The following is a 27496-nucleotide window of genomic DNA, read 5'->3' on the forward strand; positions in this document are numbered from 1 at the left end:
AACGAGAGCTGTGATTGGCTAGAGCGCTCCCTCCGTGTCTCCAAGCCAACGTGCACTCACAAACATATTGAAACAAATACCAAATACTGGATTTACATTTAAATAACATGTAATTAAATAAATATTCCTACGGCTGGACCATAAGCACGCTCTAACACCAATTATTAAATACATTAACAAATTAAATAAACATATATCAAACGAATAGCAACAATAGATAGGCCAGTGGCCTAATGGCTGTAGGCTTTCTAAAACACAGTAAATAATTGACCAATTTCTTCATGAATAGCATACGTTGTTGTTGTGTCTTCAGTCCTGAGACTGGTTTGATGCAGCTCTCCATGCTACTCTATCCTGTGTAAGCTTTTTCATCTCCCAATACGTACTGCAGCCCACATCCTTCTGAATCTGTTTAGTGTATTCATCTCTTGGTTTCCCTCTACGATTTTTACCCTGGAGTCTTATAACTGCCATCTGGTTTCTTTTCAAATTGTAAATAGCCTTTCGCTCCCTGTATTTTACCCCTGCCACCTTCAGAATTTGAAAGAGAGTATTCCAGTGGACATTGTCAAAAGCTTTCTGCAAGTCTACAAATGCTAGAACCGTAGGTTTGCCTTTTCTTAATCTAGCTTCTAAGATAAGTCGTATGGTCAGTATTGCCTCACGTGTTCCTATGTTTCTACGGAATCCAAACCGATCTTCCCCGAGGTCGGTTTCTACCAGTTTTTCCATTCGTCTGTATAGAATTCGCGTTAGTATTTTGCAGCCGTGACTTATTAAACTGATAGTTCGGTAATTTTCACATCTGTCAACGCCTGCTTTCTTTGGGACTGGAATTATTATATTCTTCTTGAAGTCTGAGGGTATTTCGCCTGTCTCATACATTTTGCTCACCAGATGGTAGAGTTTTGTCATGACTGGCTCTCCCAAGGCATATATCGGATATAAATAAAGCCATAAATGAATAATTATATTTAAAAGCACGCTACTGCCGTTTTTTCGTGTAACTGTGGAGTACTTATGGGCTGACGCGATCGATAGTAATCGGCCACTTTGACTTCCCATAACTCATGTACTATTTAATTCACACCAATTTACGATTACACTAATAGCTTTCTACAGACACGGCAATCGACAAAATCGGATGAAGTGTTTATATTTAGGGAATTCGTTGCTGGCTGTTACTTGTATAATTTACCGTCAGATACTAAACTATAAACTAATAAATATATTGAAAATCTGATTACACCATCAGTATCGTCGTGCAAATAATAGTAATGTATGAAACTTCCTGGCAGATTAAAACTGTGTTCGCCGACCGAGACACTCTATTTTTTTTTTTTTTTTTTTTTTTTAAAGGAGGTGAGGGAGAGTGGGGAAGGCAGAGCGATAAGGGGTCGTAACCCGAGGCCTGGTCGCAGTGTCCCACTCGTCCGTCAAGGAATCAGGGATGGGAAGGGGAAATCTTTTGTGGGAATTATTATTTATTTATTTATTTTTATTTACTGTTTTTAATACATTCTAAATGTGGTTTTACTTTATACCACAACAAAAATAAATGTATCTAGCACCGCATCGTGCTCTGAGAAAAGGAAAACAATATCTCGGCACGTTCCTACACCGAGGTAATGTATATGGGGAAAACGAAACAAAAAGTGCTTCATACAGGATGCAGAAAGGTGTGTCGCTACTCTCCTTACGCTTCATCATCCAGGTACGTCTTCACGTATATCATGTTGTTCCACCGAGAATCGAACTTAGTCATGTCAGCTCACTCAATGGGTATCTTCTCCTACCTGTTGATGATCCAGCTGCGTGGAGGGTCGCGTAGGGCACTCCCTAAGTAATTAGAAAAATACTGTCTGTATTTTGGGTTCCGTACGATCTTGCAATGATGTTATTGTAGGTAGTTCCAAAAGTCTAATACATCTTTAGGTCCATCGTGAAATAAGTAGTGTACCGCATACGCACGGATCCACGTGACAGCGTTGGTCTTGGCGCACGGGAAATACTGTTGATCCGGAAATAGTAGAAACCGAGGTGTTATGTGTTCCGGAGTCACTCGTAGAAAAGACGACAAAATTTGTCGCACCAAGCGCCATACGTTTTCTGCCGCGCCACATGTGAGACGGTGTTCGTCCGTGTATGGTATCCCGCAGTCTACGCAGAGAGGCGATTCCGCCATGTTTATCTTGTGGAGGCGTGATCGGGTGATCTGTTTACCATTGACTGTGATGTACCATATGGATCGGATGGCTGTGTCCAGTGGAATCGCGTGAATCGTCTTCCACACCACCATCCAATTAACCTGAGGGCTTTTGGTCTCCACGATGTTTCGTGGGCGCCTCTGCTGTAGGACATGATATATATCCCGCGGCGACGCCTGTTTCGTCGGTGGTACTGCGATACGGACATAGCTGTGTTCAATGTAAAAGTTCCCGAAGTAGTAGAAGGGTGGGGGTATGTCTTGCGTCGTCAGTGGGGGCATAATGGAGGGCGGAGCTAAGGACTCCAACAGCAAACCTGTCAAACTTTCCGGGTGGTGGCGCCACAGCTTGATGTGTGAGCTGACATACAGGGCCACAGCTCTGTCGTGGACATGGACTAGACCAAGATCTCCCATTTCTGGGGGAAGGGTCAGTGACTCATAACTGACTTTGAAGAGCATTCCTGTACTGACGTAGGCTCCGAATGCCGCTAATAGACGTCGAGCCATCGGTAAGGGTATTGGGAGAACACGCGCTATGTGTGGAAGGCGCGATGCGAGGTAAACATTGACGAAGTGTGTCCTTTGGAGAATATCGAAGGTCCGCAGACGAAGGTTGAAGATCTGGACCCGAATTTGTTGTAATAAGCGGTGGTAGTTAAGAGCCGCGGTGTGCCGTATGTCGTCGTGAAACTCTACTCCGAGACATTTGATAGTGCCACGAAGCTGTAGGGGTTCGACACACGCTGGGGTCAACCCGTCTCCTAAGGCCATGGCGACCGATTTGGCGACGTTGAGACAGCTACCGGAAGCCACACCGTACGTGGTAATCCATTCTAGTGCTCTGCTGACATCGTCGCGATTGCGGAACACGAGAACCAGGTCGTCTGCATATGCTGTACAGCGAAATGTGACGTCACGTAGGGTAAGACCGGTGAGGCGTTGACGGAGACCACAGAGGAGCGGTTCCAGTGCCAGAGCATATAGTAACGTCGACAAGAGGCAGCCTTGACGGACGGAGCGGAAAATCGGGAGGGACTGCGAGAGACGCCAGTTAACAAGCACTTTGGAAGTCGCCCCTCGGAGTAGGCGCATCACGACGTCTGTGAATTGCTGTGGGTACTGCATGTGCTGGAGAACGGACGTTAGGTACGCGTGATCCACTCGATCAAAAGCTTGGCTAAAATCTAGTGATGCCAGCGCTCCCGGGATGCGGCGTGCCCTGGCTAGGGCTATTAAGTCACGGTATCGACACAGTGCTGTGTGGATGTTGTTGATACCCCCTAGGGAAGTCTGATCTGGCGAGATGACGTAAGGTAGGGTCGGTCGTAGACGGTTTGCTAATAGTCTGGTGAATATCTTCATGTCGCAGATGACGAGTGTTAGCGGGCGGTAATCTTGTATTCGAGCCCCACCTTTAGGCTTGTGAACCGATATAATTATTCCTTCTACGAAGGTCGCAGGGAGCGGCACCGCGGGGGACATAAGCTCCCGACAGATGTCTGTTAACTTGGGAGCCAGTAAATACTGGAAAGTTCTATAAAACTCCACAGGGAGCCCGTCGGGGCCAGGAGACTTATTCGCCGCTCCTTTACCGATGGCGTCGATAACTTCGTCTTCCGTAACGTCGTTCAATAATTCAGTTTGTAAATCCTGTGGGACAATGCCGAAAACCAGTTGTGAGACTGCTGTCACCGTCGTCGGGTCGGAACATTGAGCAGAATAAAGTCGTGCGTAATGGTCGAAGAAGGCTGCAGCAATATCGCGTTGTGTCGTGTGATGATGGCCGTCCTCAGTGGTGATAGCATGTATCAGCGCCCGTCTCCGCAGTGTACGTTCTCGGATGACGTGGTACATGGTGGGTCGTTCCGTTGCGAGTCTGTCTTGTGTCCGCGCTCGGACGATCGTCCCTTCGAGGTGTCGGCGCATATGGGCTACGATCTGTGCTTTCGCACGCTGAACTGTCAGCTGTCGTTCCGGTGTGGGTAGCAAGGAGGCGCATTCGCGAAGGACGGTGAAATAAAAATCAAGGGTCTGCCGCCTCCAAGCAGCAGTCTCACGACCATACGTAATAAAGGTTCGCCGTAGGGCCGGCTTGGCGCAGGTTAACCACCAACTAATCGACGTAGGATACGTTGGGAGGCGGCGGACGCACAAACTCTACGTGTCTTCGATGGCGCGTCGACAATCCAGAGAAGCGAGATGAGCAAGGTTTAATTTCCAGGGATGTCGGCTGCGCCACATCCGTTGCCGACGAAGGGTGACGGCACATATAAAGGCCTCGTGATCAGAAAAGGCTACTGGCCACACCTCCGCGTCACTCACCGTTGCCGCGAGAGAACGGGAGACGTAAATTCTATCGATGCGACTAGACGAGTGACTCGTGAAATGGGTGTATCCCGGTCTATTTCCTCGGACATGTTCCCATGTATCTACTAGCTGGAGATCGCCGATGAGTGTCCCAAGTTCGGGGCACGGTGAATGGCGTGGCAGCTGATCTTTAGGTGCTTGGGTGCAATTGAAATCGCCCCCTAATATCAAGTCATCGTGCCTGCCCTGAAAAACCGGTGCTATTCCTTCTGCGAAGAAGAGCGATCGGTCACGACGGCGATTCGTTCCGGAAGGGGCGTACACATTGATAAACCGGACGCCTTGCACCGTTACGGCCATTCCTCTAGCGTCGGGGAGATATCGGACTTCGTCCGCCTCGAGGCCCTCTCTGAGGAGAATGGCGACTCCACTGTTAGTTGGCGAGGCGTGGGACACATGAGCCGTATAACCATACATACCCGGGAAATTGGCGACGAAGACTTCTTGGAGAAAGACAATGTCAACGTCTGCTGCATTGAGCATGTCTTGGAGCAGCGACAACTGCGTACGTGTCCGAATGGTGTTAATGTTGATGGTTGTTAAGCGATAGGTTTGTAGATCGTCTCCTGCGGTGGGGGCCGCCGTCAGTGTCGCCGTAAAAGGTGGGGCCTGTGATCTGCTGGCCGCGTCCGCGCCGTCATCTGTTGCTACTCGGGAGGGGCCGAGGTGTGGGAGGAGAGACCCCTCTCCTCATCCACCACAGCGGCCGTAGAATCGTCTTCAATGTCATCCGCCCAAGCTCCGTAAGTTAACGGTGGCTGCGGTAGAACACTTGTTGGCTGAGTGACTAAGGGTGAATCCGCAGTTGTTTCCGGTTGTGTACCAACGGCGGGCGCTGTGCTGGCCATCCGTTTGTCCCAGGGAGCGGAATCGGGTTTGTCAATATCAGACAAAGTGACTGGTGAGGGCGATCTCGTGTCATCCATTTTCCTCGTCGTTTCGTCGGCCGTCCGGTCGTCAACTGGAGAAGACGTCCGCTGGAGGCAATCGTCTGAGGGTGTGCGACGTCGCTTTTTATGTTTTCTCGGTGACCTTTGTTTGCGGACGTGGGTTTCTGTGTCCGAAAGAGTTCGTGGTTCCCGTATAGCATCCCCCTCAGGGAGAAAGGCAGAGGTCGGTACAACCCTAGCGTCGAGTTCCATTCTCTCGTCCGAATCTTCATGTGGAGTCGATGGGCGGCGTTCTCCAACCCCTGCAGACACCGTAATGGTGTTGGTCAATCCAGGACCGGCGACAGGTGCGCATTCTAACGCTTCCTGTCTTCCGGGGGGGGTTGTCGTCTGTCATGACGGTCGATCGTGTCACCTCTGCGTAATTGAGGGGGAGGGCCATGAGCGTAGGAGGTGGTGTCGTGTCATGCAATGGAAGTTGTGTAACCCGACGTTGAATACACGCCGAGCGCACATGACCCACCTGGCCGCAACCAGAACAAGTACGAGGTTGGCCGTCGTACATTATTATTGCTCGACAGCCACCTATGACTAAGTAGGACAGCACATGTTTCTTTAATTCAATTTTCACTTGTCGGACGCCGTTGAGGACTTGGTACGTCTCGAAGGTGTTCCATTTTTCGGCCACGTGGCTAATTACCGTCCCATAAGGGCGGAAAGCTGAGGTAACGACGTCCGGTGGTACTTCGAAAGGGAGTTCGAAGACTCTTAGTGTACGTAATCCTAGTCCAGCATGGTCAACAGTAACCTCTCCGATGTGACCATCGGAGTGTTTGAACTTGAGAGTGTTCGCGCATCTGTTCACAATTGCGTGACATAACTCGTCATCGACCATCTTGACGTAAACGACGCTGCTTGTGATGGATAGGTGGATACCGATGATGTGCTGTGTTGGTATTTGAACTTCGTCACGGATGAATCGTTCGACTTCAAAGGCTCGTGGTCGTGCGTAGTCGGGCTGGAAGCTTATCTTGATGGTAGCTTTTCTGTACGAATGAGTCATGGCGACTCAGTGTTAACGGACGCGAGTATTAGCTGCGGCGAGGAAGTAAACAAACTACGCGCGCTCGCGGCTCTGCGGACGGGACCGCGACTCTGCGGACGGGACGTAAACAAGACGTCCTCGCCGCTCACCGGCCGAAAGCAGACTGACTCGAACTAGTGACCTTGGCCTTTCGTGGGCAAGTGCTCTACCATCTGAGCTACCGAAGCACGACTCGCGGCCGGCCCTCACAGCCTTACTTCTGCCAGTATCTCGTCCCCTATCTTCCAAACTTTACAGAACCTCTCCTGCGAACCTTGCAAAACTAGCACTCCTGAAAGAAAGGATACTGCGGAGACATGGCTTAGCCATAGCCTGGGGGATGTTTCCAGAATGAGATTCTCACTCTGCAGCGGTGTGTGCGCTGATACGAAACTAGACGAGATACTGGCAGAAGTAAGGCTGTGAGGGCCGGCCGTGAGTCGTGCTTCGGTAGCTCAGATGGGACCGGCACGGTAGCTCAGCGTGTTCGGTCAGAGGGTTACGTGCCCTCTGTAATTAAAAAAACTGAGTTATACGATCAGCAACGAACTTAAAACGGATGTCTTACGACGTCCGCCCCGAGCAGACGCAACGAACAAAAGCGAACAAAAAAAAAAAAAAAATGCCGGAACGGTAGCTCAGCGTGTTCGGTCAGAGAGTTAGCTGCTTTCTGTAATAAAAAAACTGAGTTAATCGATCAACAACGAACTTAAATGGATGTCTTACGACGTTCACCCTGAGCAGATGCAACGAACGAAACCGAACAAAATGAGATTAAAAAAAAAAAGGATGGTAGAGCACTTGCCCGCGAAAAGCAAAGGTCCCGAGTTCGATTCTCGGTCGGCGCACACAGTTTTAATCTGTCAGGAAGTTTCATATCAGCGCACACTCCGCTGCAGAGTGAAAATCTCATTCTGGAAATAGTAATGTACATGTTTCTTTTTGAGGTATGATAATCCATCTGGTTACTATTAATTTCTATACGAACTGTGAAATGTCTGCCATGATGGTTCCACAAAGTCCGCCATCTTTTGCACTCCCCCGGGGTGTCTCCTTCATTGACACAGAGTCACCATGGAATTCCCAGCCACGCGGTCGATGGACCACGCGCTGCACCACGCGCTTGCTAAACGAGCCGCGCCTTGCCAAACGGCCCGAGCGGTGGCCGCCAACTCTGAACTTAGAATATTATCAGGGCGCCACAACCCTCTCGTTACCTCACAATCTTGTATGAAGTAAAGACTGTGTAGCAGACAAGTTCCTTTCCAACTTACACCTACGTAAAATGTTCGGTTATTTGCTTTCTTCTCTGAACTTTTTTCCTTTATTTCCAGTATAAGTTAATGGAAAACACGATTCGTTTGAATATTTATTTCAATGGAAATTTACTAAGTTTGTAGAAGCCGCAGTTTGTAAACTACATTAGTTACAATGTGTGGGGCACTCAAAAATTTTTTGCCTGTCTTGTAGAATGTCGGTACGCTTTGTAGTTTAGGCGCAGCACTGAGGACAGCATTGTCATCAGCGAATCTTATCACTAATACCCTTTCACCTTGAATATTTCAGTAGTTCTTGAATCTAAAATACTTTTTTTTCTGTCATTGCTTGCTCGATTTGTAGATTAACTCGAGGTACAGACCGAACAACAGTGCTGGAGGACTACATCCCTGCTGTTTCATGCAGCTTATCTCAAACTGTTATGCAACACGTTTCCTAATGTTACATGCACAACGACACGATCAATGTAGTCGATCCTTTTACGCTACATCTTAACTGCTGACAATATTCAATACCTCCAGTGACTACCCTGCTCATGACTTATCCTCTTCCATTCATTTTATTACGGTGAGCAGCCTGTTACTTTTGCTGCCTTGAAAGCTTCCTTACTGCCTTGTGAGACATAGACGTTTACTTAAAAGGACCAGGAGGATGTTCAGAGATGAAAGTCTTTCCTTGGATCAGATAGACAAACCAAATTCATTTCGCCAATCTCCGCATACCAGACAGCCCAAGGGCCTGCCTATCTATCGTAAAACTTCATTGTTCAACACCTAACGCAATCCTTTTGGAAACATAACGTTTGTAGCCAGGTCCAGAGGCCACAACAGATGAAGCGTGGGATCCACCGTTACTCTGTGGTCTTGGACAAAAGAACGTTAGTTTGAAATACTTACAACAAGCTTCCTGATTGGCTTACAATAATTACTTCTGTAGGAAGTGCAATTTTCTTTGAGTGTCTATGTGTATACCTATTAAAACCTCTCATGGAGCGGAAGAATCATCTGCCTTCCTACACAAGCAAGGCTACTGTTGCGTAATCATGGCATTTGTGACAGTAGGAGGTTATTTATTTAAAAAATTCTCATTCGTTGAATTCGCAAGGTCTGCTACACTTTGCTTATGAGTCATACACTGGTTACAAAAAGCCGATTTTACGAATGTTCTGTTAGAGGACACTCGCAAATGGACAATCAAAGAAGAAACTATTGTTACTGGGAGAGGGAAGAGTAAAGACTGGCTGTCAGGTGACTGATAAGATGTGACACGCTGTCACACAGAAGAATGTCTCTGCATCAGAAATGAGTACAGAGGTCAAGCTGGACTTAGAATCTACGTCCAATACTGCCACCGTCTTCCTCCTTCACACTGTATAAGAGTGATAAGAATGATTCGGCGATGGACTCAGCGACTCGGTGCAAACGTGCGTATACCTATTTTTCAACAAGGTTTAATTACACAGTTTTAATGTTCACATGCAGCTAGTTGCTTCTATCATGGACTTTGGCAATTCAGCTGGTGTTCATACTTATCTTTACATTTCCTTTCTTTAACCATTAACGCTTCATACAGTCACTGGGCATATTCGTGATTACGGCCAGCCGCTGTAGCCGAGCGTTTCTAGGCGCTTCAGTCCGGAACCGCGCGACTGCTACGATCGCAGCTTCGAATCCTGCCTCGAGCATGGATGTGTGTGATATCCTTAGGTTAGTTAGGTTTAAGTAGTTCAGAGTTCTAGGGGACTGATGACCTCAGATGTTAAGTCCCATAGGGCTCAGAGCAATTTGAACCATTTTCGTGATTACGGTTAAATTTTTGTTTACCCATTTATGAGAAGATTATATTTTACAATTATAATCCCCTGTACATCTACTAAATGCTCATATACTTATCATTGTGGGAAGTTTATATTTCAAAACTTAATAGTGATAAATCAATTTTTTACAGTGGTCGCTAGTTTCTATTGTAGATAAATCAGCCCTTTCGTTAATATACAGAAGAGTCAAAGAAACTGGCACACCTTCCTCATATCGTATACAAAAGTGCCGCAACACAACCTGGGATGAGCTCGACTAATATCTGAAGTAGTGATGGAGGGAACTGACTCGATGAATCCTGCAGCGCTGTCAATAAATCCGTAAGAGTGCGAGGGAATGGAGATCTCTTCTGAACAGTACGTTGCAAGGTATCCCAGATATGCTCAATAATGTTGATGTCTGGGAGTTTTGGTGTCCGGTGGAAATGTTTAAACTCAGAAGAGTGCTCCTGGAGCCATCCTGTATCAATTCTGGACGTGTGCAGTGCCGCATTATCCTGCTTTAACTGCCCAAGCCTATCGGAAAACACAATGGACATGGACGGATTCAGGTGATCAGGCCGGATGCTAACGTTCGTGTCACCTGTCTGAGCCAAATGTAGACGTATCAGGGGTCCCATGTCACTCCAACTGCCCACGTCCCATACCAATAAAGTGCCTACTCCAGCTTAAACAGTCCCCTGCTGACACCATGCGTGGTCCATGGATTCAGAAGGTTGTCTCCTTACCCGTACGCACCCATCCGCTCGATACAATTTGAATCGAGACCAGTTCGACCAGGCAACATGATTCCATTGTCGGTGTTAATGGGCCGAAGCGAGGCGTAAAGCTGTGTGTTGTGCAGTCATCAAGGGTATACGAGTGGGCCCTCGGCTCGGAAAGCCCATATAGATTATGTTTCGTCGAATCGTTCGCACGCTGACACTTGGTGATGGCCCAGCATTGAGATCTGCAGCAATTTGCTGAAGCGTTGCACTTCTGTCACGTTGAAGGATTGTCTTCAGCTGTCGTTCGTGCAGCTCTTGCAGAAACTTTTTCCGGCCGCAACGATGTCGAGGATTTAACGTTTTACCGGACTGCTGGTATTCACGGTACATTCGTGAAATGGTCGTACGGGAAAGTCCCCACTTCATCGCCACCTCGGAGATGCTGTGTCCCATTTCTCATTCACCGACTATAACACCACGTTCCAACTGATTTAAATCTTGATAACCTGCCGTTGTAGCAGCAGTAGCCGTTCTAACAACTGCGCCAGATACTCGTTGTCTTCTATGGGCAGTGCCGTCTTCTACCTGTTTACATACATCCGTATTTGAATACTCAAGCCTGTACCAGTTTCTTCGGCGTTTCAGTGTATAAAATGTTTGGTGACACACTCATGCTTAAAGTAATCATTAGAGAAGACGTTTCCATTGCGCATTATTGTTTTCCTTCTGTAATTGGCTCTTGTACATATTGTCCCTTGCCCAACTTTCCCCATGGCTTACAACTGGTTTTCTTCAGAATTTAGAGCATTTTACACAGTTTCACATTGTCGAAAACTTTTTCTAGGTCTACAGATCCTACAAACATGCCCTGATTTTTCGACTTTTCTTAATATTTTATTCCATTAACAACCGGAACGTCACAACTGCCTCTTGTACCATTGTTTAAGTCGCCGCCAGCCCAACAGTACTGTTGAATGAAAAATGAGTTTGTGGTGAACACCTTCGTGATCCTTACAGATGGAAGTACGGATTCCCACTGTTTCAGTGGCTATCGCACGAAAGTTGAATACCACAACAATATTCCAAGAACACGAGCCTGTATATTCGATTTCTGTTTTGAGACACTGAGTAGACAAAGTTATACACTGCAATCGTTTTCGATATGTTGCTGGGGACCAGGGTACATCAGAGTTCGAAGCAATGAACTGGTAGACACAGCAGCGAAGTGAGCATGTTTTAAATGCTGTTGATTTTTACAGGAAAGGACACCATGTATGGGGTAGTTACTTTCTCTAAATTTTATATGACGACATGCCAAATGAGACTTGTTGTTTAAATTTTGTAATGTTTTCAAAATTTTTTTAGGAACTGTTCAGAACTAATTTATAACTGGATTTCATGGCAGTTTAATCTATTAACACATTTTGTTTGCAATACCTTTAGGGCGTTTTTTTTATTAATTAATTTCATTGTTTGTTGTATTCATTTTCATTTCCTGAGCATAGATTAAATCAGTTTGGAACTCATAATCAAGCAGTGTAGCGCCCCTAACCAGAACTATATTAATAACATGAACCTCTCCAATGCCATTATTCTGATCTGCGGTTGAAAATTTAGTGTGATACTAAAGTTAGTGTTGCACTAACTGTTAAAAGTAAGCCATCTGCACTCTCCAGTAGCACTGTAGCCAAGAAGTTAAAAGAAGTTTATAATAATGAATCCTCTAAATTCTCTAGTGTTTTTGGCATATAGGAGAAAAATAAACTTTATCAGTGTATAAAGTCACGTTTGTTGTCGAAGTATATATACTGTGGCTCTACAATCTGTCCCTTTTGATCCAGCAGTCCATCTCTGTGGGCATCGTCCGCTTAATAAACACCAGAAAAAATTTACAGCGAAAGTTGTTTATGTGTTGTATCTCTCTGGCAATATATTACTGCAGAAAATCCCGGAAAATACCCAATGTATTGATATGTAATTCGGAAAGTAGGCTCCAGAACCACTGAACTAAGCCTGGAGGCTTGCTTGTAGAGCTTTTAAAGATATGTAAGGACTGAGAAAGTAGTATATATACAGGGTATCCTAGAAATGTTATGACAGAGGAACCAAATTAAGACAGGAAACCGAGTCCAGAAACATCATCCAATGACGCTGCTGAGATTGAAGTTACAGGCGCCGACTCATTCCACTAGGCCACCCCATCAGCAGAAAACGTGACTCTGGGTAAAATGCCTCGCAATGTTTTTGGTATCCAGCGATCGTTACTCCCACGATCGCCAGTGGGAGGCTGGATCTAGTTGCTGTATAGACAGGCGTTTTCTACTACGAATGCGGTGCCCTGTGGCCTCAGTGGATGACTAATTCTGAAGCGTGTTTCAATTTTATTTTTATCCTTGAATCCTCTAAAATCCCTAGTGTTTTTGGCATATAGGAGAAAAATAAACTTCATCAGTGTATAAAGTCACGTTTTCTGTCGAAGGATTGGTCTAGTGGAAGGTGCAGGCGCCTAGAATTTTGACGCTCCGTAGCGTCGTTGGATGAAGTTTGCGGACGCGTGTTCCTATCCGTAGCGTCTTGCTCAAGACAGCGTCTACAGGCCCTTCGTAGATTGTCACAATATTTCTGGGACATACTCTATACTAAGTACTAGCAAAAAGTAATCGAAATTCCTCTATACTGCGAGAAACCGATACAAAACTAATTTTCAGACAGTCGCAAAAGTAAAACCCACCTTCAGTACCATCGTCAATGCATCAAACTGAACAACACATTGGCCAGCTGAAAAGCAACAGAGCGCCAGGTGATGACCGGATATTGGCTGAGAGGTTTGACGTGGTGGGGTGGGGGGTGGGGGGCAGAGGACATTTGAAACCATATACGAGGATATCAAAGATAGTTGGGAGAAAGGGAGAATACTGTAAGGCTGGAAACAAACTTTAATCCAACCGCAACATAAGAAGGACACCAGACACCAACAATTAGTGAGCCACATCTCTATATACAGTCACCTACAAAATTGTATTCATAGCTGTGTTAAGTAAAACAGAAAAGCAAGTGGGTTTCCGGAAAATATATGGTGTCGATAGCAAATGTTTGACTTGAAAATTATCATCAGGATCAGAACGCTGTGGAATTCTAACACAGTCGTTACAGTCATTGATTTCCCAACCGCCTACGATTCTCCACACAGACGGTAGTATTCGCAAGACTGGAAGAAGACACGTACAGACACTCACAACTTGACAAGTTAAATTCCTAGCAGAAGTTTCTAAATCCGTCAGAGATTAGATGGGAGTTTGGGAGAACGATGGGCTGCCACATAGTATCTTCAATCTGACCTGGGATCTCTCTTCAGAGAGTGTAATAATGATCCAGAACAGAAAAACATCTAAGAAACCCATCTAGGACAAAGAAGAGGAAGATTTAACGTAATATCTCGTTTAACGTAATATCTCGCTTTTGCTGACGATACTGAAATAATTTCTAAGAACACAACATATGGGAATATAACCACAGATACGAATCAGAGGGCCTAACATTGAATAAACGAGGTCAACGCGTGATAATGGAAAGGAAAAAAAAAGGAAAATACACAGAAAAAAATTTTAGGACCACAAAAAATAAAGATAAGAACTGTACAAACAAGAGAAATGAAGATCTATAAGTGAACATAGGAACAATCACAGAGACTATAGGAAGAGGAGATTAAAGTTTTACCATCATATTTTCAGAACGAACGACAGTAGCCCAATGAAGAAAGTTTTTAATTTCATCATGTGAATGCTTGGTTTGTGTTCTTCCGGACATGTCGGAAAGGACAGACACTCACGCATTCATGTAAACGGTTTGCCTCGATGGACAATGAATCCGCAGCCTTCACTGCGGATGCACACTTCTTTCGACTTCCAGTGGGAATTTAAATTAGTGAGCATAGAAGACATGGATGCGGTCAGTGGATAGGTGGTGCTCGGTGGCAACGTTGATCAGCCAGGCAGCGTGCTGAGACAGTTTGCGTATTTTCAATAAACAACGTGTCTCGATGGCGCAGTGGTTAACTCAGCTGCCTAGAAAGCAGCAGATCTCGAGTCCTGCTCCGGCCCTGATTCAGCGTTAAGTCCCTATGAAGTCGATATTCTTAGTTCCTTCCCTTTTACTCTCGTTGATTCCGCTTCCACCTTCAATTATATAATTAAAAAAAAATAACACCGCGGAATATCTGGAAGAGACACGTAGGTATTTAAGAAAAGTTTACGTCACAGAAGACACAAAAAAGGCCTCGAGAATTTTGGGATGATCAGTACTGCAAAATTTCCTGTCCAAAAACTAAAATCCCAACCTACAAAGGTGACGTTAAATAAGCAAAGGCAGACCATCAGAACGCGCATGAAGAAGTTCTGCGAAGTAAGGATAAGATTTTACCGTAGACTTAACTTCCAAGAGGTCTATAATTGAAAAAAAACTGTAATATACAGGATTTTTAGGAACAGTTTGAGAAGCTTATAAAAGTGTTACAGCGAAAGTTCTGTTGAGACATAATTGTTAGTAAAACGAAATTCTAAACGTTGCGCCGTTTCCGAATTACTTAGCTTTGAATTTCCATGATCAGGTTGACGCACGTGTAAATTCAAGCAGCCTGCCAGAGAGAGTGTCGCAACACTCATTCTTCGTTTGGTTTTTTTCAAACCGAAGAAACATAGCTTTTGCTCATCTAGCTTAAATTTATCACTTCCGAAAGAGGCGTATTTTAACTACTAATGATCATTTGCACAAGGGTTATCTCATGGACTCAAAGATGCCTCTGAATTACCGAGTTTTAGAGCTTGCTAGTGCTTGAATTTGCGCGCGCAACGTCAAAATTACTACATTTGTAACACTCAAGAACATTTGAACAACAGAATCAACCGTTAAAACACAAAGATTTGTATTTACATCTTCAATGTAATGTAGATAGAAATGAGTCTGTTCTTAATAGCAAAAAAAGGCATATTTAGCAATGACAGCGCCATCTACCACGAATGTAAAACAATGATTTCGGCAAACCGTGCGTATTTTTGAGCGCAGAATCCGATATGAAATAAAAATGAGGGGGAATCCCATTAAAGGAGACACGAAGTTGACTCCACCCTCGCTGCAGGTATGATTAGGAGGAAGTGGTCATTCGTAACGGAAACAATTATCTCCTTCACTAACATCAACTTTTCACCCAGAACACTTTTTTTCGTAGGATGTGACGTTTTGGTATATTTAGCTGCCTCAAGTAAAATCAAATTACCTGTATACACGTGGGGTGTCTCTCCTAAGAATCGCCAGTTGAATTTTCTCCAGTATGTCATTATATATTTGCAATTTAAGTTTAGCAGTTTGTAACTGCAGTCAGCCCAAACAAATACTGCCCATCAGCTCTTAATGCGACGCCCAGCGTCGACGGGAAGCAGCAGTTCGTCTCCTGTTACAAACAAAATTACTTTTAATTCTTAATTTTACGTGTCCGTTCGATAGAGCGGTCCAAATTTAGTCGATACGTATTAACAGGGACACTAAAATTCAAAGAATAACCAGTACCCCATCGGCGATAGCTGCTACCACCTATCATGCCGTACCGCTGAGTCGCTGCTGGACTGCTGTTTATTCTTCTTATTTTACTGTCCCTGTTAATGCATGCTGATAAAACTAATACCGGAATAAATTAGGGAGTCTTCTACCGAAAGAGCACGTAAAATTACGAATTAAAAATAATTTTGTTTGTAATGGCAAACAAACTGACGCTTTTGGTTGGCACTGAGCTTCGCATGGTACACGAGACAAGCAGTAATTGTTTAGGTTGATTCCAACTACAAAATGCAAAACCGAAACTGTGAATATCTGCTGAAACACCAGAGAAAATGCGCCCTACGACTCTTAGGAGAGACTCCCGGGCGTCATTTAAGAGTTGCTATGCTTCCGAGACGCAACAGCACGTAGGCACTCTGCAGCATTTGAATGCAGTATGTGTTTCCTATCATCCAGTAATGGGATCCGTGTAAAAAACAGTAGACCAAGTAAAATTATTGGTGATATCCTTCTTTCTCGTCTTACACACCCTTAATCTAATGGTTTTCTTGTTGAAATTACTCCCCCGCATCGCTGGGGTAATCTGTGCACTGCAAAACTTGTTATTTCTGTGAAATCTCGTCGTCCGAGGGCCATATTGACGACCCAAAGCATTATGACCACTGGCTTAACAGCGCGTTGGCCCGCCTTTGGAGGACAACACTACAATGGTATTGTGTAGCATGGGTTCGAGAAGGCCTTCGCCGGTTTCTGTAACTTTTCGGCACCAGATGTCGGCGGACAGGTCATGTAGTTCCAGTAATTGCATGCCTTTAGTTCGTGACAGCAGAATTTGCACCCGATAACGCCCCAGTTGAGTTATTGTGTTCACATAAGGCGAATTTAGTAGCCAAGAGATCTACATCAGATGACTACCAAGCTCTTCAAACCTTTGTACCCAGATTCTGGCATTGTGACGTGGACAGTTACCGAGTTGAAGATGCCGTCGTCATCTGAAAGATATTCCGCAGCAGTGATACGTTGAAAAAAACATTCTAAAGCTTAGAACGAACAAATCATTTGTTTGTTTAAGACAACTGGTTTCGACAGACTTTGCTGTCATCTTTAGGTATTAAAAATCACCATATATCTTGTGAGACGTGTTTACATACATATATATATATATATATATATATATATATATATATATATATATATATATATATATATATATATATATCACAGATGCTTGTTACATCAGCAAATCACAGTACACAGTAGCACAACAGTTCAGATAAGCTGAGAAACTACTTCCAACACTGTTGTACATTACACGCCGTTTCAAGTGAATTTTCACTGTTTCGAATTTCCAGCTTGTCTAAACACTTGTGCTCCTGTGTACCGTGTCTTGTGAAGCAACAAGCATCTATAAACGGTATATACATTGAAGAAACTGGTACACCTGCCTAATATCGTGTAGGGCCCCTGCGAGCATGCACAAGTACCTCAGCAAAATGTGCCATAGACTCGACTAATAACTGAAATAGTGCTGAAGGGAACTGAAACCATTATTCCTGTAGCGCTGTCAGTAAATCCGTAAGAGTGCGATGGAATGGAGACCTCTTCTGAACAGCACGTTGCAAGGCACCACAGATTTTGTCAATAATGTTCATGTCTGGGAAGTTTGGTGGCCGATGGACATGTTTAAACTCAAAAGAGTGTTCCTAGAGCCACTCTGCAGGAATTCTGGACTTGTTGGGTCTCGCATTGTCCTGCTGGGGTTGCCCAAGTCAATCAGAATACGCAACGGACATGAATGGATGCAGGTGAGCAGCCACAGTACTGACGTACGTATCACCTGTCAGATTCGTACCTAGACGTATCAGGGTCCCATATCACTCCAGCTCCACACGGCCCACCAGACTGAACAGTCCCGTGCTGACACGCAGGGTCCATGGATTCATCCATACCCGTACACGTCCATCCACTAGATAAAATTTGAAATGAGACTCGTCCGACCAGGCAACATGTTTCCATTCATCAACAGTCCAATGTCGGTGTCATCAAGGGTACACGACTGGGCCTTCGGCTCCGAAAGCTAATATAGGTGATGTTTCTTTGAATGGTTCGCACGCTAACACTCGATGACCCAGCACTGAAATATGCAGCAATTTGCGGAAGCGTTGCACTTCTGTCGCGTTGAACGGCTCTCTTCAGTCGTCGTTGGTACCGTCCTTGAAGGATATTTTTCCGGCCTCAGTGATATCCGAGATTTGATATTTTACAGTATTCCTGATATTTACGGTACACTCGTGAAATGGTCGTATGGGAAAATCCCCATTTCATCGCTAATTCGGAGACGCCGGGTCCGATCACTCGTGCGGCAACTATAACACCACGTTCAACATCACTTAAATCTTGATAACCTGGCACTGTAGCACTAGTAACCGACCTAATAATTGCGTCTGACACTTGCCGTCTTACATAGGCGTTGCCGGCCCCAGCGCCACATTCAGCCTGTTTACATTTCTCTGTATTTGAATACGCCTGCATATACCAGTTTCTTAGGCGCTTCTGTGTGTGTGTGTGTGGACGTGGCCTTTTATACAATGTGCTTTACATCTTAAATATTTTATTCATGACAAACCTCTTACAAATTTGCCTCACTTGACTTGAAGGTCAAAGTAAAATTGTTTCAAAACAAAAAGATTTTTAAGATCTAAAGATGACAGCAAAGTCTGTCGAAACTGTTTGTTTTAAATAAAGAAGCATTTTATGTGTTCTAGGCTGCTGAATGGTTTTAGCAATCAATGTTCTAATAGGCTAGAAATATGACGGTGGCCTCGATTATTGCCGCAGGCATAAGTAAATGTCCCTCATAGCATTATACTATCAAGACGACCATGCGGTGTAACAGGAAATGTGATTTATCCTACTAGGACCGAGCGAGCTGGCGCAGTGGCTAGCACACTGGACTCACATTCGGGAGGACGACGGATCAATCCCGCGTCCAGCCATCCTGATTTAGGTTTTCCGTGATTTCCCTAAGTCACTCCAACAAAATGGTTCCTTTGAAACGGCACGACCGACTTCCTTCCCTAATCCGATGAGACCGATGACCTCGCTGTCTGGTCTCCTCCTGCAAACAACCCAACCCATCCGACTGGGCGACACGTTTCCGCTGATCTCAATGATCCCGTTTTCACTGTAACTGTAATATGGGAGCAAAGGAGACCCATGTTCAGCAATATCTGCTGCTACACTTCTGCCCGAGTCACAGATCGGCGTCTGTCCTGCCTTATAGAACAGTGAAGCCTCCCAACGTACATGTTCCGTGACAAGGCAATAGCCTTCACGCTCTTCCGAAGCGCTAGTCCCCTTTTCACAGGACACAACACTCTGCTCTTTATTTATTTTTGAGAACATTTCTCTTGAAAAACAACGATTTTTATTACTTAAGACGCACAAGAAACTTCTTTCTGATGAGGTTACCGGTTTCGGTCTGTTTTAGACCATCTTCAGACCTGGTCACCAAGATGGTCGAAAAAGGCAGTGAACGGAGCAGGCGCTATGACTCCACGAATGTTTACTTGAGCAGTATACGCGGACTAGAAAAAAAAATCCCGGATTTCTCCAGGATTTCCCGGTTAACAATACACTTTCTCCCAGGTGAAAACAAACTTTTTTCCTGTTAACTGACAGTATATTTTCTCTATCATACCTTTGAATGGTTATGGTTTTATACACGGGAGTAGAATTTCCCGGCACTTTAGAAAATTTAGAAAACGAAACTCAGGGCAAAAGACACGTTTTGGAAAGATCTTTGATGTACGGCAACATGTACACTGCACATTTTCGCGTTACGAAAGTATAAATTCGAATTCCACCAAACACCGCATTTTACTTTCCGAAGCATTGAAATCGAGATTGCGGTGCGCTTTTGTAAGACAGTCATAGCTCACGCCACGTGATCTAGCCAGCCGATGATAGCGGATATTCAAAGGTAAGGACACGTGATGTAGTCAGCCAATAGCAACATCACTGTTAAAAAGCGCAAACACACAAACAGGAAATGTTAATGGTTTAAATTTATATACATAGAGTTGCTACAAAAAAAGCCAAGCTTCCACATATAATATTGGTTTCTAAAGGTCAATACGCTGCAAGAGAAGCTAAGCTTTCACATATAATGTTGGTCTTTTATGCGCATATTATATTTCAAGACATATCACGCAAATGTGCCAGTAAAATTTCAATAACGACATAAATTCCTGATCTTCTGGCCTCGAAATTCATGTAAATGGCTAGTCATCAAAGAGTTGATTTTTTAATCAGAGTCAAACGCTCTCTGATTTACGAAATTCATCGTACATTCTCGCTTATAGTTCACCTTGCATAAAAAGAAATTTACTTTGAAAGTAACGCTTTTCAAACCATCATCCGCAATATTATCCCACGACCTGTTGAAAATAGGTTCGTTTCTGCAGTTGCCAGAGAGCGCCAGATGACAGGCGTCACTGCGCTTGCGCAGCTATGATGACGTAGGAGGCCGGTATGTTCGTAAGTGTTAAACATTAAAAGATCTTAAAGAAACAAGACATCAGAGGATACTCCAAGAGCATCTGAATTTCGTGACCTATACTGAAATGTGCACAATTAAAGTGCATATTCAAAGTGCACATTCGTATGTCAAGATTCCCAGTGCAGTAGACCTCGAACTGGTATTAAACTTTTCAGTGAGGTTTTCTGAATGTAAATTTTCTTGGAGTACCAGTACTGTATTACGCTTGGTTCTTTATTATGGCATATATATACGTGCACTTGAAATGCAGCGAACAGTTGAAACTAGCCGATAGTGTGGAATTAAACACTTTTTTTCAAATATATTGACTCCTCAGCGGAAAAGATTAATAAAAGTAAATTTCTTTCAAATCGTCAAAAATAACTTCACTGTTCTGCTAAGGAATTAATGCTTGACTGTCGGAAAGATGGAAATAAAAAAAATCTGAAACTAATAACATATTTTAGCCCCTCCGCCGCACACACACACACACACACACACACACACACACACACACACATTTCTCGAGCGTTTGAGATAGGACGTAAAAATTTTAAAAAAATTGAATTTTCAAAAACACGGTCATTTTGTAGCGCACATCTTTCTGAAAAGTCTGATGCATAAAACATATGTGGTCGAGGAAATGTAAGACATTTGGTCTTAAGTGTGCCAAAGTGCAAAGTCACACCTCTTCAAACAGCATTCTCCTACTACATGTCACTGTATTTCGCTTTGTGGAACAGAAACGTGTATACTTTGTAATGAATGCCATCAACCTATCTTCAGGACAGTGAGAATTAAAATGTCCTGTGGTGCCTCTCCTGCTCCCAGTCGGCCGGTTTGGTATCTTGGCCCTCTTTCTTTTAAAAAAGAACTATTCAGAACATTTGCACTCTCTATTCCCTATTAGCTATCAACTTGCTGCTTTGTGTGACAAATTTAAATGTAGGCTACATAAAACCAGTAAAGACAAGGAAGACCGCACACATTTCTTCAATCGTTAGCTCCTAGAATTATTTTTCCTCGATTCTTGCTACAGCTTTACATAGCGTGCTTTTTTTTCTGTGAAAGAATCTATTACTTCATCAAAGTTCGTTAAATGTTTTGCTACATGAAAAATCGAAATGTCGTTGCCTAATACAGAAAAAGCTGTTAATACAAATAGGACCCAACATTGGTGTGGTTTCTTGATCTGATTACGTCTATTTTGTCACTGTCTGCTGTATAAAACAAAATAAGCCTTTGTAATACTGCATCTACCGAGCGAGGTGGCGCAGTGGTTAGACACTGGACTCGCGTTCGGGAGGACGACGGTTAAATACCGCATCCGGCCATCCTGATTTAGGTTTTCCGTGATTTCCCTAAATCACTCCAGGCAAATGCAGGGATGGTTCCTCTGAAAGGGCACGCCTGACTTCCTTCCCCATCCTTCCCTAATGCGATGAGACCGATGACCACGCTGTCAGGTCTCCTTCCCCAACCAACCAACCAGTACTGCATCTATTGTAACAAACACCAAATAAACGAGACTGTTTTGGCACAATTGGTCATTTTTATAACTCGACAGAATATAATTCACAAAGTACCAATATCAAATGTCTATTAGGCCTTCTACAAGCAAAAAGGTCGACATTAGGAAATAGTTTCATTCATACGCTCCAGTTTCTCAAGGATGAGATCGACAAATAGTAGTAACAAATTTTTAGACAAATTTGGAATCGTCATATTCTTCCATAATTTGTGTAATGTTTCCGTTTCTTCTCCTTCCTCGTTTTAACAAACAGTCTTGTGTTCACTAATTCTGTAACTATTCCTGCCAGTGTCAAAAGTTATTCTCCGGTTAACTTCACTAACTCTGCTAGAATCATCGTTTTAGTTATCCCGCAATTATTCTCCGGTTAGGCGTTGTTACATATTCGTTCAACGCGTTTTCCGCGCTACTTCAGAATAGAACTTAAAGCGGCTGCTAGTCGGGGGCCGTACAATTGGCCCTTACTAGTCAGCGACCTGGCCATAAATTTTCTGTCAAAATTTCATTTTCTTGGATGCCCCGAGAAGATAATACGTAATCTTTCTTATCTGTTATTCCTGTTAGTCGTTTATTTCCACTCTGGTAGTATGAATCTATGGATTTCGCTAGTAATTACAACAAAGCTGATCATTCGCAAACCCAATCAACCACATAATGAGACAGCGCTTGGCATTCATCTGCTCGGCTTTACTCCGCTCAGCTCGTATAGCCCCTTTTGTGTGGAGGAAAGTTTGTTTCTAGATTCCCCTGACAGAGACATCACGTACACTATGTACGCATTCACAAATCAACTTATGATTCATTAAGAACTTGAAATGTGTTCAAAAATCGACACGGATGCCTTTCAAAGTCATATGAATAATTGATAGACCAACGTCCGGTGGATGCTTGGCGCTTTGCAAAACATTTTTCCCGGTAGCATCTAGCTGCTTGCTGCGAATGCTTTCACAGCCAACAGCCACAATTCTGAAGCCAGAAGCAGGAGGAGGTACTACTCAACTACGCACGCGCATGATCCTTCACTGTTGAAACGAATTTAATGTAAACAGTTGTGACGTCACGCACATCGCAGGCAATTTGTTGTTACGAAGCATTGCATAATGTTCCTAAATCCTTGACACATTTTGCTGTTGGACAGCAATATCAGTCACATGAAAATACTTCTGCCAGTAAAGTTCTTCAAATGATAGACTTTCATGTGGAACATGAATGCTTAGCTACTTCGTTTCTCCTAGGAAATTGTCGCGTGGAGTTCGATTGTTAGCCGTCTGCCTCCTGGCCACCCCTCCTACGAGCATGCAACTATACCAAGCAGATTCGTGTTTGTCTATCCCGCTCCTTCATTGTGGTAGCAGATGTTTCATTAATATTTTGAATACTGTCTTTATGGTGAATGTGACTTACTGACACACTAGTAAATACTGCAAACCACAATTCTGGCTACTCTAGAGATTTTGTTACACGTAGTCAGTTAAGCTTGGATATATTCATTCAACGAGGTCATTTTATGTGAACTATCACTGACATAATGGAAATTGCTTTAAAAGAATATAGAGGGCGTAGGGTGATAGGTCCCCCCTGTCCACCACTCGGTGGTAACGCCCATTTATCAAGATACCGCTGTCTAGAAGTAACGTAATAATAAAAACGTCATGAATATAGGTTTCGAACCAGTCCACGATTAAATCTGGCATTAAATCATCAACCATGGCAGCCGAAAACTTAAGGTGTCACATCGTTCTGCCTACGACATTGTCGAAGACGTCGATCGCTGGGGCCACCGCCTTGTAGTTAAGGTACAAAACTGAACCCCAAAGGCGGAAGAATCAGTAGTAGGAACCAATGGCATGTGGATGCAGACGATAGTGTAAGCTATTTTATTAGACTGACAAAGCGAATCCACAATGCATGTAACCTGTAGTTGAAAGAACTGTAATGATGACCTCTCCACTGGCAAAAGATTTCAGAGTACTTCGCATTCGGAATTGCATAACGAAATGGCCAAAGAGGAGCTGCCCTGGTGACCAAGACACAAAGATTAAATAACCTACGAAAGTATAACATCCTTCGAGTCGGAGCATGGAACGTCAGTCGCTACGGTAGCAAAGCAAGAAAATCTCAAAAAGTCAAAATCTACAGGCAAAAGTTCTGGCTAGAAGTAGTGGGTATCAATAAAGTGAAACGTAAGGAGGATAATATTTCCTCGTCAAAGGAATGCAGGGTAATTTTAGCAGCTGCTGAAAATAATGTAACTGTAGTAGGAAGGTGGGACAGAAAGTATGTTACCTTGAACAGTTCACCGATAGGGATATTCTTATCAGAACAGACAGCAAATCAACATCAATAACAGTAGCAACAGTAGACATGCAGATGTCAGAAGCAAAAGATGAAGGTTTTTGGACAACATGGTTGTGGAGATGAAGCAGCGATTAGTATGATTAATTATTTATTTAAAAACAGTCTTAATCGCATTTATTATTATTATGCCGCCAGCCGGTTTCAACCCGACGTAGGGGTCATCTTCTGGGCCTTTATACTGTGAAATTATAGATATCCGTCAGAAAGATTCCATTATACAACAGCTAAAATTACTTAAATTTAAAATATGTTACCCACTGGTCGACTGCTGGTGGTATCACTCATGTCTACATAACGGCAGGAAACTATGCGAGACTAACCCTTCGTATGGGCTTAAATAGTGTGCTGAGTTCACGTGAATAGACGGCGACACCCCTCCAGCGGCGATAAACGGCACTTAATACAGTTTATTATACACGCTTTATAATCCATACCAACGGCGTCCTCACCACAAGGAGTAGAGGGCGTTGTAGTCCCTCCATATTAGCCGTATTAGTAGATTGACCCAATATTTTCTACGTAAAAGTACGAATAGATATATTATAAAACAAGAGGACACCAGTCTTTTTTTTGTCACAAATTGTTTTACTTTATATTATTCCACATAATGTAATATACTGTTACGAAATTTACGAGATGACTACGGAACATTTGTTATTATTTTATAATTAACACTATAATTGTAACTCTTTTTAAATAGAATGGTTCCGTTTTATCTTATTTACTGTCACTTAAATTTATGTTAAACCAAAGTGACTAGTAATTTTACATAATAAACTGTATTAAATGCCGTTGATCGTCGCTGGGGTTGTTGCCGTCTTTTCACGTGAACTCAGCACACTATTGAAGCGCATACGAAGGGTTAGTCTCGCATAGTTTCCTGCTGTTATGTAGACAGGAGTGACACCACCAGCAGTCGACCAGTGGGTAACATATTTTAAATTTACGTAATTTTAGCTGTATAATGGAATCTTTCTGACGGATATCTATAATTTCACAGTATAAACGCCCAGAAGATGACTCCTACGTCGGGTTGAAACACGTTGGCTGTATAATAATAATGAATGCTATTAAGATTATTTTTGAATAATTGAAAAGATGAAGAAATAACGACAGAATAAGATAATACTGAAATTGTAGGTCTGAGCGTAACGAGAGATAAAAGTTCAGTAATAATGGGCGATTCAAAATCTATAGATAGAGAAAGAATACAAAACCTAGGTTCTGTAGAAGACATGAAAGAAGAGAAAGTGTAATTTAATTCTATAACACATTTCCGTTATTAATAGCTTATACACTGTTCCAAAATTACAAGATAAGGAGGTACACTTGCTTGAAGCCAAGAAGATACCGGAGGATTCCTTCCGAATTATATTATGCTTTGACAGGAATTCTGGAATTAGATGTTGGATTCTATGGTGTACCTAGAAGCAGATATAGACTCAGATCACAGTTTAGTAAAGATGAGGAATAGAATACACTTTAAGAAAATTGCCCGGAATAATTATTTTGGACATGAATTACTGATGAATAATTAGGTGTTACTTTCTAAGGTTGTGTACACTGAAATCTTCAAAACCAGAAGAGGTAGATCAGTTGAAGAGAAGTGGAAGTCTGTAATAAAAGGTACAGTCACATGCTGGAGCGGCAAGTATAAGTAATTGCGAAGAACCCTTAGATAAGAAAACCGTTACGTCAACTGATCGTCGAAAGGAGGTGGTGCAATAATGCAAAAAAAGACAAGTATACAGCAGTATAAGCACTTAGAAATAAAATAAAATTTTATGGAAGCCAAGGTGAAAAGGTTGCAAGAAAAATGTGTAGAAATTGAAAAAGACACGATCGTCCGAAGGACTGATTCAATGTACACAAAAGTCTAATAAAAGCACAAACATCAACTTTAGCAGTGCTAGAGGAGGTAGGATTTCCACTATAATCGCTGGGGAGAGAACAGTCTTCTGACGACAAAACGTGCATTTAGAAAAAATCGCAAAACGCGAAAGTAAACACCAGTAGCAGAATAACAGAGAAAAAATTAACATAAAAGCTGGGGTCCTAGGAGTGGACGAAGTGAGCGAATTCTATTACTATGGTTGCAAAAAATGCACGACGTTCGAAGCTAGGGACCGTACAGGTAAAGTGGATTTTCTTCGATGAGACGTCCAGGAATTTGAAGACAACGTCTCAGAAAATGTAAATTTAGAACACTTTTTTGTAAGGAAAAGAATGGTGAACTGTTGGTGAACTGGAAATGACGAGATTCGAAGCGACTGAGGTTTGTGTCGCAGAAGGATGTTTAAGAGTAACTAGACTGACCTGACAATAGAGTTCTCCCCACAGTCGGTGAGGAAAAGAGTATGCGGAAAACGCTATTCGGAAGAAGGACCAAGATGACAGCACATGTGTAGAGACATCAACAATGAACTTGTAGTGTACAGCGATAGAGGACTTAATAATGTCCGTCCCATTCTAACACATTTCTGTATACGTCTGCCAAATGAAAGTGTTGCGGGAAGTTCCATTTCTTTAATTCCGTTTATTACTGTTACTTACAGAAACAATGTCCAACATTCGACCGTGTAAGTGCCCGTTTTCCCGAAGAACGGACGATCCGACGTACAACCAATCAGCTGTATATAGAATACGCGTAGCGTCTTGGACTGTGGCGCCGCAGGTGGGATTCTGCAGAAGCACTTTGTGGAGCAGCTTCTGCTGTCGGCCGCCAGATTGCATTACCATGTTCGAAAGCTTTCAGCCAAAAGCGCTCAAGTGAGGAAGTAAAAATATTTGTGAAAATACATTTGTACACTGACGCTCCTGCCAAGCCTTATTTGTTCCATAGAATATACAAATTTTAATGAACCGCATCTGATATGCTTGTACAACTGTTACACGGAAATAATTCTGACGGATGTCACATGAATGTTTACCTACTGTAAACGTAACTCGGCACAAGACTTACTGAATTTCCTAAAAAAAGTTATAAATTAAAAAACTCAAACATTATTGCATTACTTCTTTATTTTACCTGCTGAATTATCACGAATGTATGGATAGTACGTTAGAGGTATATAACAGCCTACTAATAAATATTTTAAATGGTGTTTTAGAAACGTCAGTCATGTTAACATAATTTTAAGAAACTCTTTATTATATTCTTGTCGGA

Source organism: Schistocerca cancellata, chromosome 8 (assembly GCF_023864275.1).
Source record: "Schistocerca cancellata isolate TAMUIC-IGC-003103 chromosome 8, iqSchCanc2.1, whole genome shotgun sequence".
NCBI classification, from domain to species: domain Eukaryota; kingdom Metazoa; phylum Arthropoda; class Insecta; order Orthoptera; family Acrididae; genus Schistocerca; species Schistocerca cancellata.